At 39.3% G+C, this 12917-nt stretch overlaps 1 long non-coding RNA gene across 1 annotated transcript; it reads right to left on the bottom strand.

Moving 5' to 3' along the window:
* Window positions 1–1647: 1647 nt before the first annotated feature.
* On the bottom strand, window positions 1648–6920 carry LOC118562547. Its single transcript, XR_004930658.1, has 4 exons — window positions 6723–6920; window positions 6111–6152; window positions 3666–3746; window positions 1648–1831 (listed from the first exon to the last, which is right to left on the bottom strand). It is a non-coding gene; the product is annotated as an uncharacterized LOC118562547 (long non-coding RNA).
* Between the last annotated feature and the right edge of the window lie 5997 nt (window positions 6921–12917).

Below are 12917 nucleotides of genomic sequence, written 5' to 3'. Positions count from 1 at the left end.
CGTAGTGTGCAAAGTCACTCTCCATAAAGGCTACGGCTCCTAACAGACATCCAACAGGATTGCTCTTGGAAACTTAAAGCAGTCGATGAGCCAATCGCCGTTTAGGCCAGAAAACCTTTTCAGAGGAACACCCTTGAGTTTCCAAATCCAGTCCTACCACTCTGTTGTAATTCACTGGACCACACTGCAAAAACCGATCTAAAAATAAGTGAAATTTTCTTAAAGTTAGTGTATTTGTCCTTGATTTGAGCAGGTAAATAATATTATCTGCCAGTGGAATCAGTATTTTGACCCCTAAAATAAGATATTTAGACATCCTGCACTTGAAATAAGATGATGGAGATGAATTGTTCCTATTTTAAGTGCAAAAATCTTATTCCACTGGCAAATCATCTTATTTACCTGTTCAAATCAAGGACAAATACACTAATTTTAAGAACATTTTACTTATTTTTAGTTCCGTTTTTGCAGTGCATTTGTTTAGGCACCAACCACAGCAGAACACAGCAGAACCGGCAGTTCTCTGTTATAGTCATTAAACCATCCCAATTTAAACCTTTATCAGTGTACCTCAATAAGTAACTCCTTCCCCTGGGGTTAATCTTTTTTTGTGTGATAAGACAGCTGAGGTCACTCAAAACAAGAGGAAACTGCAAAAATCAAATTAATCTGATTTAAATAAAATTCAACAGAGCAAAGCGATATGATTTTAAAACCCTGTCATTTGCCCCCAACATGCAAAATGAAAAAAAAAAAAAAAAAACAGAAAAAAACAACCCGCAGCCAAATACAAGAGTCCCATCAAAACATATTTACGGTTCTAAAAAGGGATTGCTTTGAATGTGACTCAATAACTTTAGCTAACAGAAATGAGAGGTTCGGTTTCCTGCACTGCTCTGCTACACGGCCATTACTTAGCGGGCTATCTGGAGCACTTTAAATATGAGGGACTGCATGCTCATCAAAACATGACACACACACACACACACACACACACACACACACACACATACATGTCTTTAATACATTGTGTGGACTCCGTCCTCATAGTTCATTGTGTGGACCACTACTTCCACTGCATATAGAACAGTGCAAAACACATTGCCACCACTAGAAAAAAATGTAGATTCAGAATGTGACCTTAGATAACCAAAAGCTCAAAATAAAATAAATCTTTTTCTTGTGGACTTGTGTGGACCAGTTGTTGTTGCTAGGTAGATTTGGGTGTGTTTTTTCTCACCAACAGCCAAGCTTTATTTCATCAAAAAAGCCATTCTAAGCTTCTAATAATTAATTATCTTTTTCCTTAACCCCCGGCATCATATCTTCTCACATATACTGTCCTTTATAGATATAGTAGTGCCAATTTAACTACATTATACAGGCTTTGTGAACTAAGATAAACATTTTAAATACTAAAGAACACAATGTGGAGACCGAATGCAAACTATTTTATTTGTTTATGGAACAAAAATACATATTTTTGCTGCTGTCCAAACACTAGGCAAAGGACCATTGCCAAATATGCACTGCTTACAACTTCTTTTGTAGTTTTAACCAAGCAATGTAAGATTGACCATATCTAATGTAGAATGTTTTTTCGGCTTTTGAACAGTAATAGTATTGTAAACTTGTTTTTTCTGTCTTTCCAAGTTTGGCTTCTCAGTGCAGGCTCAACTTTAAGTGCTTCAAGACATGGTTCTTTACCAGGAACTCTCTAAGGTTACATATTGGCAAAGCTGTTGCCATACTGCTGCCTTTTCGGCCTTACTCCAAAGCCGTCGATGAGATGTAGGTTCAATAGCTGGTCTATTCACATCCTGATCTTTGCCTGCAACACAAATAAAGAATATACTTCAAACCATTTTAGCATTTTTTGCATTGTAGGTAATATTTACATTACATCAATGTATTAACAAAGGTTTGTCATCTAAATTCTTAACCATTATACCAAACCTCAATATCGACACAATGATTTTATCAGTTTAAACATTAAGGTAGCAATAGATTAATTTAGAGCCAAAATGAGCATTTTACCATACATTGGTGTGAAAACGTGATTGCATTCTACCTGATCTCTTATTTGTTTGCATGTTTGTCATACATTAAATTACATTATTAGTTAAATTACATTTCAGTGTACCTAACATGGCAAGTCAATACAACCAATCAACGACAATAGTCAAACTGACCAATAATATCTCACACAAACTCCTTCCACACAACAAGATCCTCCCACTTGGGCATACCAGAGACCCCAACTCTCTAGAAAAGGTTCATATGCAAGTTTAATTGCATATGAACCGCAGCAGTCTGCCGAGCTGAGTGGAGCCATGTACTGCTGGAACCATGAATGGAAAATGGGTAATAGGTTGTTCTAAACTTGGGCTTCTGGGGGCAAAATGCCCAGTTCTTCTCACTCTGCTGTCTTTAAGCACATAACAAAATTTTTAGTGCATAGAGAGACAAAAACTGGGCCCTTGAGCATCATTATATTTTTATGTCCAACTGCTTGTGATATATCAAATTCATGAAATTTCTATTATAAGTTTTTTTAAAGGACCAGTCCAGTCAACAAGGGAAAATCAGTGGATCCTTAACTATACCTTAAACTAATACGCCCGTGGTGATTAAATTAATTTAGCGTTAATCAATAAGAAAATAAAAGCATAAATTGTCGTCTTAATCACTGTGTAGGGGGGGGCGGCCATTATTGCCCATATTTGGGGAAAAATGTCCACCTGACATCACATCCTGTGATGTCTCTGTGCGGTGAGGCACTGCGCTTTACAAGCTAATTCAATAGTAACTGTTGTACTAGGGCTGAACGATATAGAAAAAAAGTTTATCGATAAAAAATGCATATTGAACGATATCGATAATTATTGAAAATATTTAATATCATATTTTATGTGCAGCTCTGCCTGGATATTTTATGATATTGCTAAATTATTTCATTTTAATAAAGAACACAGACACAGAATTTCAATTAAAAATCTTTTTTAACCAACTTTAACCATAACAGCTATTTTTTAACAAAAATAACTTAAGAGACCTGAGTTATGTTATTAAATACTGACAAAGAATAAACTAAAGTGACCAGTAATATTACCAAAATAAATACACCAATACCATTTTATCACAAAGAAGGGAGCTCAGTTTAGCTGCTATACCTGCTTTGTTTTGGAAGAAGCTCCGTAAGATTTCTCCGAAGATGACGCGGAGCGGGGCGGGGCTAAAACAGCTCGCGCTGCTGCGGGTGTGAGCAGCTTACGTAATGAAACAAGTTGGTTGCGTTACCAGACTTTGTTTTTACCGGTTCCTTGCAAGTTTTACAAATCACTGTGGATTATTTCTGTCAGACTGGTGAACTAGTAAAACCCCGTTTTGGGACAATTTCCTCTGCCGCTACTTGGAAAAAAAAGCATTTCATATTTTGCCACTGGACTGTCAGTATATCAGAAGGAACATATCTCTGAAGTCTCACTGATATCACAAAAAAAATAAAGGCTGATGACTCCAATTCAGTTCTCATATGACTGGACTTATTATAAAAACTCATTTCGGTTTCATACTTTAATATTACAAAAAGGGAAATCAAATTTAAAAAATGCATTAAGGATTATCAAAACAAAGAATCCAATAGTTTAAATAAAAAAGCTTACCAGTTTTTCCTGCCTGCTTAGACTGCTTTGATGGTTCTCCTTGGTTCTCACTTGGAGATCTTAGGGTCACTGCATCAAGTTCTAGAACAAAAGAACATGCCTGTCACCTTAACACCCCTATGTTTAAAAGACATTAAAGAAATAAACCTGTGTAGCAAAAGTGTTCTGTAGGAATTTACAAAACTTTGAAATTGTGTGAAATGAGAGAGGAGCATTAGTTAGAACTTGTATATGTCCATAATATAAAAGTTCTAACTAATGCTCCTTTCTCATTTCACACGTCCCACTTTTAAAGACCTGTTGCAACAGTGTCCAGAGATTAAAGCAATGATCAATGTCTGAAAAGTGCATCATGTTTCATTTCAGGTAGATAAATTTGGTGATCGCAAAAACTACTACTTTGAAAAAAAGAAAAAAAAAAATCACAAATCACAGTTCACGTTAGGTTTTACTGAGGACACCAGAGTAAAACCTACAATTACACAGAACACTCTCAAGAGCCCCTGCTGCTTTTTTTTTTTTTTTTTTTTGGGGGGGGGGGGGGGGGGGGTTGTTTTGTACCTGGGGCACAGAGCTTGTTTACTGAGGCATCTACCACCCAAATAAGTATCTGGCAACACCAATGACCAAATTGAGTCACAAAGAATTCATTGGATGGTACTTTACAGCCCTGGAAAGAAAGTGTATGTTGCCTACAGTTAAGCACAGTTGTGGTAGTGTCATGTTTTGGGCTGTATGGGTGCTGCTGGCTGTAGAGAACCAAAGTTATTTGAGGGAACATGCACTGTGACATTTCTGAAGTAGAGGATGATTTCCTCACTGTGGAAACTGAACTGCAGAGCAGTATTCAAACATAACTACGCTTTACACACTCACAAGATGACCACTGCCTTGCTAGAAGAGACTGAGGGTAACGGGATGTCATCACAGAAGAGTGAAAAAGGATTCCAGTGGAAACATGTGAAGCTCTAATGAAATCCATGCAAAGGCATTGGTAGAAAAATAATTGTCACACTAAATATTGACACTTTGGGAACAGTTTGGACATTTTCACTTAAGGGTGTGCTCAGAGATGGTTGCCAGCATTTTAGACAATAATGGCTGTGTTCAGAGGTATCATAAGAGGTAGGTGAGAGTATGTCAAAAATGCAAATGTTGCAAGCTGTGACAAACAGCACAGAGAAAAGAGTTAAGCAAGAATAAAATTTTGTTTGGCAGCACTAATGTAAAGTTCTATGTTCTATAGTTCATATACTCTTTAGTGCGGTTTACAATAAGGAGGCCATCTTTGGTCCCTTGTTATTTTTAATATATGTTAAAGACCTCCCTAATGTTTCAGATAAACTTTCTAAAATATTATTTGCAGACGATACAAGTGTGTATTACTCCCATAAAAATCCTGAAATTTTAATAAAGGTAGTTAATGAAGAACTTGACAAGTTATCCTATTGGTTCAAGTCCAACAAATTGTCACTTAACATAAAAAAACAAGTTATATATTTTTTGGTTATAAGTTTGATACGTTTAAACCTCCAATTGAAAATTCAAATTGACAATATTTCTATTAATGTTAGATCTGCTCGTTTCCTTGGTGTTATTCTAGACGATTCTTTATCCTGGAAACCCCACATTAGTGCCATAAGTACAAAACTAGCCAAAGTGGTTGGTACACTAGGAAAAATCTGTCACCTGATTAACAAAAAAGTTGCAATTATGTTATATTATTCAATGTTATATCCATATATCAATTACTGTAATGTTGGTTGGGCTAGTACCCACCCAACTAAACTGGAATCTGTTTTTCGACTTCAGAAGCGAGCTTTAAGGCTAATATTTTGTGTAAATCGTAGACACCCCTCACAACCACTGTTTGCTCAGGCAAGTATTCTTAGTGTTTATCAAGTGAATCAACTTCAAATAGCTTTATTCGTTTATAGGTCTATAAAAAAGTTACTTCCTCAGCACTTTTGTAATATTTTTACTTTTAATAATGAATTTCACCAGTATCCAACTCGTAGTAGTTGTCTTATCAGGCCTCCTTACTCTTGTACAACTCAAACACAGTTATTATACAGAGGATAAATGATATGGAACAGTCTTCCCACATCACTGACAGATCTTTCTAAAGAAGAATTTAAACGGAGAGGAAAGTTGCTGCTACTTAGTTGTCTAAATTTTCCATATAGATTTGGGGTCTAAATTAAATGTTTAACTGTTTTATATATTGAAATGTTGTTGTTTGTTGTTGTTGTTTTTTTTCTCTTTTTCTTCTTGAAATATATTTGTTATTATGGAGACTGCCACTCATTAAGCCCCTTGAGGGTTTTTTGGCAGTTGTCCATCACATTTTCTTCTCTTTTAGTGAAACAGGATTCTGTTTTTTATATTTTGTTGTGAAAATAAATTAAAAAAATAATAATAACAATATAGAAAAAGTAAACATACCCTTTCCTTCCCTCATCCTTCCTTTGTTTTGCTGATCATTATCTGCAGAGAAAACCATTGCATAAATATAAAAACAGAAATAAACTCTTTCATATAAATATCATATTTATATCATATCATATATTTTTAATATAAATAAAACACATTTTTGCAGCAGCTTTCAAAAGCCAAAATGTACAAAGTCTATGGTTGAGTAAATGTTGATTATGTTTAACAAAACATGCAAAGCACTTAAGGTTATTCACAGCAGGTATTAAAAAATACATTTACACCCTTAAAACCAATATAGTATATACATGTTTGTAGCACTTCAAGCTGCCAAAGCTGTAAATGAAGTATCAACTCCCGGTGCACTCAGCACAGTTAGCATCTGATTAGCCTAACTCAGAAAGCAAGTGGAGCTCTACACAAACTCAACATAGCACACCACTACAGTATTTTAAGCTTTTCTACTGCATTGTTTTTATTGCAGAGTAGTAATTAGAACAACAGACACTGCAGGGCTGTGGGTGTAAAAATCACATCATATGAACTGCTTTACAAAGCAACCCTCCCTGTCTTATTAGCAGAAAGCAACAACAGGTTTGATATGTAAATAAAAAAAAATCATACCTTCTATGATGTTTCCCAAGATTTCGGAAAAAATGCTGTTATCTCCGATTACAAGACTTGTTTCTTGACCTGGCTCCTGTTTCTGCGTGCTCCTGCTGCAAGTGACTTTTGATACATTTCTTGAGATGCGTTTAAGACCTGTACGAATGTTTAGTTCTATTGGCAAATGTGCTTGTTGGAAGAAAATTTATTTAAAAAAAGAACAACAACTAGTTTTACTAACATATTATCTTGTTGAACTAGAATTTTAGACATGTTTTTTACATGATGCAGAATCATTTGAAGACATTGCATAGATCCATTTTGTATTAGTTTAACAGATTCCCATTTCCCATGAATTCAACTAGGCTTGTTGAAAGGTCAGCAGTGCAGGTGTTCAACTGAAGGCTCCCCTCCCCCTCCCTTACACTTTTCTGTGGTCTGCTAAAATCTAAATCGAAATGGAAGACATTATAAGTCACAGTAACTTGATTTTAAAGATGTAATAACTACACATAGTTTATTTCTTTGGGTATGTAACTTTTAGGAGTGACTTGTTAAATAATATTGTGTGTAAACATTGATATAAATGCATGCACATCATATTACATGTGTAAGATTACTTAATTGAAATAAACTACGGATGCAAAAAATTGGTTGTAAAAAAAAAAAGAAGAAAAACATCTGATAATCTTAATCCAAAGATAGTTTGTTTTAGCTCATCTCTTGGACCTCAGCCTCCGCTACATTTCAGTGTGATTTCCCCCACTACACAAAAATAATTAAGTCCATTCAGAACTAAGACATTTTAAACTTTGTATTTTATTTCTGCCTGTTCTTAAAATAAATGTTTTATCTGGTTTTAGGCATCTACTAGGTAATAATATACTCCTAACATTGCTGCACAACATTATTGTACTTTAAGTGAGCAATGGATATACATATTAGGTTTATTAGAGGAACTACTCCTCAAGAACAGCTAATAGGCTCTAAAGATAATCAACCCAGACTCAAATCCATCCTACAGCCCGCAAAATCATCCATCTTCAAAGCTGCTGTGCTTCATTGAGATACAAGAAATGGTACTGTGTTTAACCTTGCTGCTTGGGCTATGAAAGTCCGATTGGGACATACTTGGTGTTGTTGCGAAGAGCCTGATCAGACAGTTAAAATGAAACCACCAGTATCTCCTTAACCAGTTGCTTAGTGCCAAAACCTAACCCTAAATGGCCGATTCAGGCTTCTGAGGCCTTCTATTAAGGCATAAGCTGGAAACCTTGGGGCACCTGCCGTACTGTGAAAGGGGGATGGGCGACCAGCATGATGAGCTCCAGATAGACCACAGCGACATGCAGAGGAGGTTGAATAAGGGTTCCCTCAATATCAGAGTGAGACAGCCTTTGGGCCTCTGACCCCATTTGGACATGGCGGACACCCAAGCAATGACCCACCCAGGCTCCACTGTGACACCAACCTGTGTGGAATGACACTACACCACTTTTTAGTTAAATGTTGAGTTTTGCAGCCAGATTCTGTGAGTCTACGTGGCTGAAGGAGGCCAATCTTATTGCTGACCTTTCGTGACCTTTGGGGTTTTCCTCCTTTTTGAGGCAGTTCCCAGCAAAGGATTTCGACCCAACTCATGGAGTGGCATCTCCAGGAGTTGTTGAACATAACCCCATTAGTGGCTAACGGCTAGCATGTTGCTAGCCAGAAGTAGCTGTAGGAAGTTCCTTGAGAGCTGGTATTTTACATGTTTGTAGGGGCTTTGCCGGGGAAGCTGCATACCGATTTTGGCCTTGCTCAGACATGGTGTCTTTGAATTATGAGGTGTCAAAGGTTCAATTATTTGCCCTTTCTTGCCTCTGTCATGCCCAGCTAAAATGACCCAGAGATACCAAAGCCACAGAATCCACTTAGTCTCTCACCCACAACAACATTTCTGAAAATCAACCTTCTATGACAAACTCAGCCAAGTCTGTCAACCCTTACAGATCCAAGTAGGGTTAAAGGAGCATCAGAAGATATATTGCTGCAAAAAAGACACCTACGAAAATTCTACTTAACGTAGACTTACCAAAACTGTCACACATGATTTAGGTTGCAAGAGGAAGGCACTCTATGAATATGGGGTCTCTATCTGCTCCATGGGCTGGGGGAGAGCTGTTTAAAAGTTAACTGAAAACACACTCCAAGGAGAACAGGTCCAAAAAGGGAGAGTGTTTGGAGGGCCGTCTCAGAGTTGGAGCATTCTTTTGAGCCAAACATAACACTGTTGGAAAGAATCCAATAAGACGATCGAAAAAAGACCACCAATGTTCTGAAAGGCCACTCCTACCTTCCACCATAAGCCTTAATTGGTCCCAAAGGTTGTTTTCTTTAGGGCACTGCAATAACTTTGAATGGAGTTGTGAAGAAAAATCCACCATTTTGCAAAACAGTTGTTTTTCCTTCCATTTGCACATAGGTTAGTTTGTTGCACTCATGCATGGCACCTTTGAAAGGGGAACACCTGACAAGAAAACTGACCCATGCATGAACTTTTAACTCCACCCTACAGCTCGCAAAATGGTCAGTGTTCAGTGCTGCTGTGCTTCATTGACATACAAGAAATGGTAGTGTGTTTGATCTTGCTGCTTGGGCTATGAAAGTCCGATTGGGACATACTTGGTGTTGTTGCGAAGGGCCTGATCAGACAGTTAAAATGAGACCACCAGTATCTCCTTAACCGGTTGCTAAGTGCCAGAACCCAACCCTGAATGGCCGATTCAGGCTTCTAAGGCCTTCTATTAAGGCATATACTCGAAAATTTGGGGCGCCTGCAGTACTGTTAAAGTGGGATAAAAAACTTAAAAAAGTTCTGTTATCCACCAAAAGGTCAAAATCATCCTTTTTTGGATGGGCAACCAGCCTGATGAGCTCCAGATAGACCACAGCGACATGCAGAGGAGGTTGAATAAGGGTTCCCTCAATGTCAGAGTGTCACTGCTTTTGGGCCTCTGACCCCATTAGGACATGGCGGACACCAGAACAATGACCCACCCAGGCTCCACTGTGACACCAACCTGTGTGGAATGACACTACACCACTTTTTAGTTAAATGTTGAGTTTTGCAGCCAGATTCTGTGAGTCTACGTGGCTGAAGGAGGCCAATCTAATTGCTGACCTTTCGTGACCTTTGGGGTTTTCCTCCTTTTTGAGGCAGTTCCCAGCAAAGGATTTCGACCCAACTCATGGAGTGGCATCTCCAGGAGTTGTTGAACATAACCCCATTAGCGGCTAAGGGCTAGCATGTTGCCAGCCAGAAGTAGCTGTAGGAAGTTCCTTGTGAGCTGGTATTTTACATGCCTGCAGGGGCTTTGCAGGGGAAGCTGCATACCGATTTTGGCCTTGCTCAGACATGGTGTCTCTGAATTATGAGGTGTCAAAGGTTCAATTATTTGCCCTTTCTTGCCTCTGCCATGCCCAGCTAAAACGACCCAGAGATACCAAAGCCACAGAATCCACTTAGTCTCTCACCCACAACAACATTTCTGAAAATCAGCCTTCTATGACAAACTCAACCAATTCTGTCAACCCTTACAGATCCAAATAGGGTTAAAGGAGCACCAGAAGATATATTGCTGCAAAAAAGACACCTGCGAAAATTCCACTTAATGTAGACTTACCAAAACTGTCACACATGATTTAGGTTGCAAGAGGAAGGCACTCTATGAATATGGGGTCGCTATCAGCTCCATGGGCTGGGAGAGAGCTGTTTAAAAGTTAACTGAAAACACACTCTAAGTAGAACAGGTCCAAAAAGGGAGTGTGTTTGTAGGGCCCTCTCAGAGTTGGAGCATTCTTTTGAGCCAAGCTTAACACTGTTGGAAAGAATCCAATAAGACGATCGAAAAAAGACCACCAATGTCCTGAAAGGCCACCCCTACCTTCCACCATAAGCCTTTATTGGTCCCAAAGGTCGTTTTCTTTAGGGCACTGCAATAACTTTGAATGGAGTTGTGAAAAAAAATCCACCATTTTGCAAAACAGTTGTTTTTCCTTCCATCTGCACATAGGTTAGTTTGTTGCACTCATGCATGGCACCTTTGAAAGGGGAACACCTGACAAGAAAACTGACCCATGCATGAACTTTTAACTCCACCCTACAGCTCGCAAAATGGTCAGTGTTCAGTGCTGCTGTACTTCATTGACATACAAGAAATGGTAGTGTGTTTGATCTTGCTGCTTGGGCTATGAAAGTCCGATTGGGATATACTTGGTGTTGTTGCGAAGGGCCTGATCAGACAGTTAAAATGAGACCACCAGTATCTCCGTAACCAGTTGCTAAGTGCCAAAACCCAACCCTAAATGGCCGATTCAGGCTTCTGAGGCCTTCTGTTAAGGCATATACTGGAAAATTTGGGGCGCCTGCAGTACTGTGAAAGGGGGGATGGGCGACCAGCCTGATGGGCTCCAGATAGACCACAGGAACATGCAGAGGAGGTTGAATAAGGGTTCCTTCAATGTCAGATTGAGACTGCCTTTGGGCCTCTGACCCCATTAAGACCAGGCGGACGCCCAAGCAATGACCCACCCAGGCTCCACTGTGACACCAACCTGTGTGGAATGACACTACACCACTTTTTAGTTAAATGTTGAGTTTTGCAGCCATATTCTGTGAGTCTACGTGGCTGAAGGAGGCCAATCTAATTACTGACCTTTCGTGACCTTTGGGGTTTTCCTCCTTTTTGAGGCAGTTCCCAGCAGAGGATTTTGACCCAACTCATGGAGTGGCATCTCCAGGAGTTGTTGAACATAACCCCATTAGCGGCTAAGGGCTAGCATGTTGCCAGCCAGAAGTAGCTGTAGGAAGTTCCTTGTGAGCTGGTATTTTACATGCCTGCAGGGGCTTTGCAGGGGAAGCTGCATACCGATTTTGGCCTAGCTTAGACATGGTGTCTTTGAATTATGAGGTGTCAAGGTTCAATTATTTGCCCTTTCTTGCCTCTGTCATACCCAGCTAAAACGACCAGAGTTACCAAAGCCACAGAATCCACTTAGTCTCTCACCCACAACAACATTTCTAAAAATCAGCCCTCTATGACAAACTCAACAATTCTGTCGACCCTTGCAGATCCAATAGGGTTAAAGGAGCACCAGAAGATGTATTGCTGCAAAAAGAGACACCTGCGAAAATTCTAGTTAACATAGACTTACCAAAACTTTCACACATGATTTAGGTTGCAAGAGGAGAAGGTGCGTCTATGAATATGGGCTCTCTATCTGCTCCATGCGCTGGGAGAAAGCTGTTTAAAGGTTTAACTGAAACACACTCTAAGGGAACAGGTCCAAAAAGGGAGTGTGTTTGGAGGGCGCTCTCAGCGTGTGGAGCATTCTTTTGAGCCGAGCTTAACACCTGTTGGAAGAACCCAATACGACGATCGAAAAAGACCACCAATATCCTGAAAGGCCAACTCCTACCCTTCCCACCATAAGCCCTTGATTTGTCCCAAAGGGCGTTTTCTTTAGGGCACTGCAATAACTTTGAATGGATTTGTGAGGAAAAATCCACCATTTTGTAAAACAGTTGTATTTGCTTCCTTCTGCACATAGGTTAGTTTGTTGCACTCATGCATGGCACTTTGAAAGGGGAACACCTGACAAGAAAACTGACCCATGCATGAACTTTTAACTCACCCTACAGCTCGCAAAATGGTCAGTGTTCAGTGCTGCTGTGCTTCATTGACATACAAGAAATGGTAGGTGTTTGATCTTGCTGCTTGGGCTATGAAAGTCCGATTGGGGCATCTTGGTGTTGTTGCGAAGGGCACTGATTCAGACGTTAAAATGAGACCACCAGTATCTCTGTAACCAGTTGCTAAGTGCCAGAAACCCAACGCTGACGATGGCCGATTCAGGCTTTGAGGCCTTCTATTAAGGCATAAGGCTGGAAACCTTGGGGCACCTGCAGTACTGTGAAAGGGGGCTAAAAACAAACTTTATAAAAAGTTCTGTTTCACCAAAAGGTCAAAATCTTCCTTTTTCTGGGGAGGGCAATCGGACCACTGAGGGGTCCAAGATAGACTGAAGAAAGGCAATAGAGTTGAAGGTTAGAAAAATATTCCTCACAAATGTAGTAGTTGACCATTGTTTTTCCCATTTTCATCACATTTTATAAATATTAGATGCTGGTGACAAATATCTGGGATATATTTTGTTGCAACCACAAACCAT

This window comes from Fundulus heteroclitus, unplaced genomic scaffold, assembly GCF_011125445.2.
Source record: "Fundulus heteroclitus isolate FHET01 unplaced genomic scaffold, MU-UCD_Fhet_4.1 scaffold_970, whole genome shotgun sequence".
NCBI lineage: Eukaryota > Metazoa > Chordata > Actinopteri > Cyprinodontiformes > Fundulidae > Fundulus > Fundulus heteroclitus.
The sequence above is the reverse complement of the archived record's forward strand: the minus strand, read 5'-3'. Positions and strand labels throughout refer to the sequence as shown.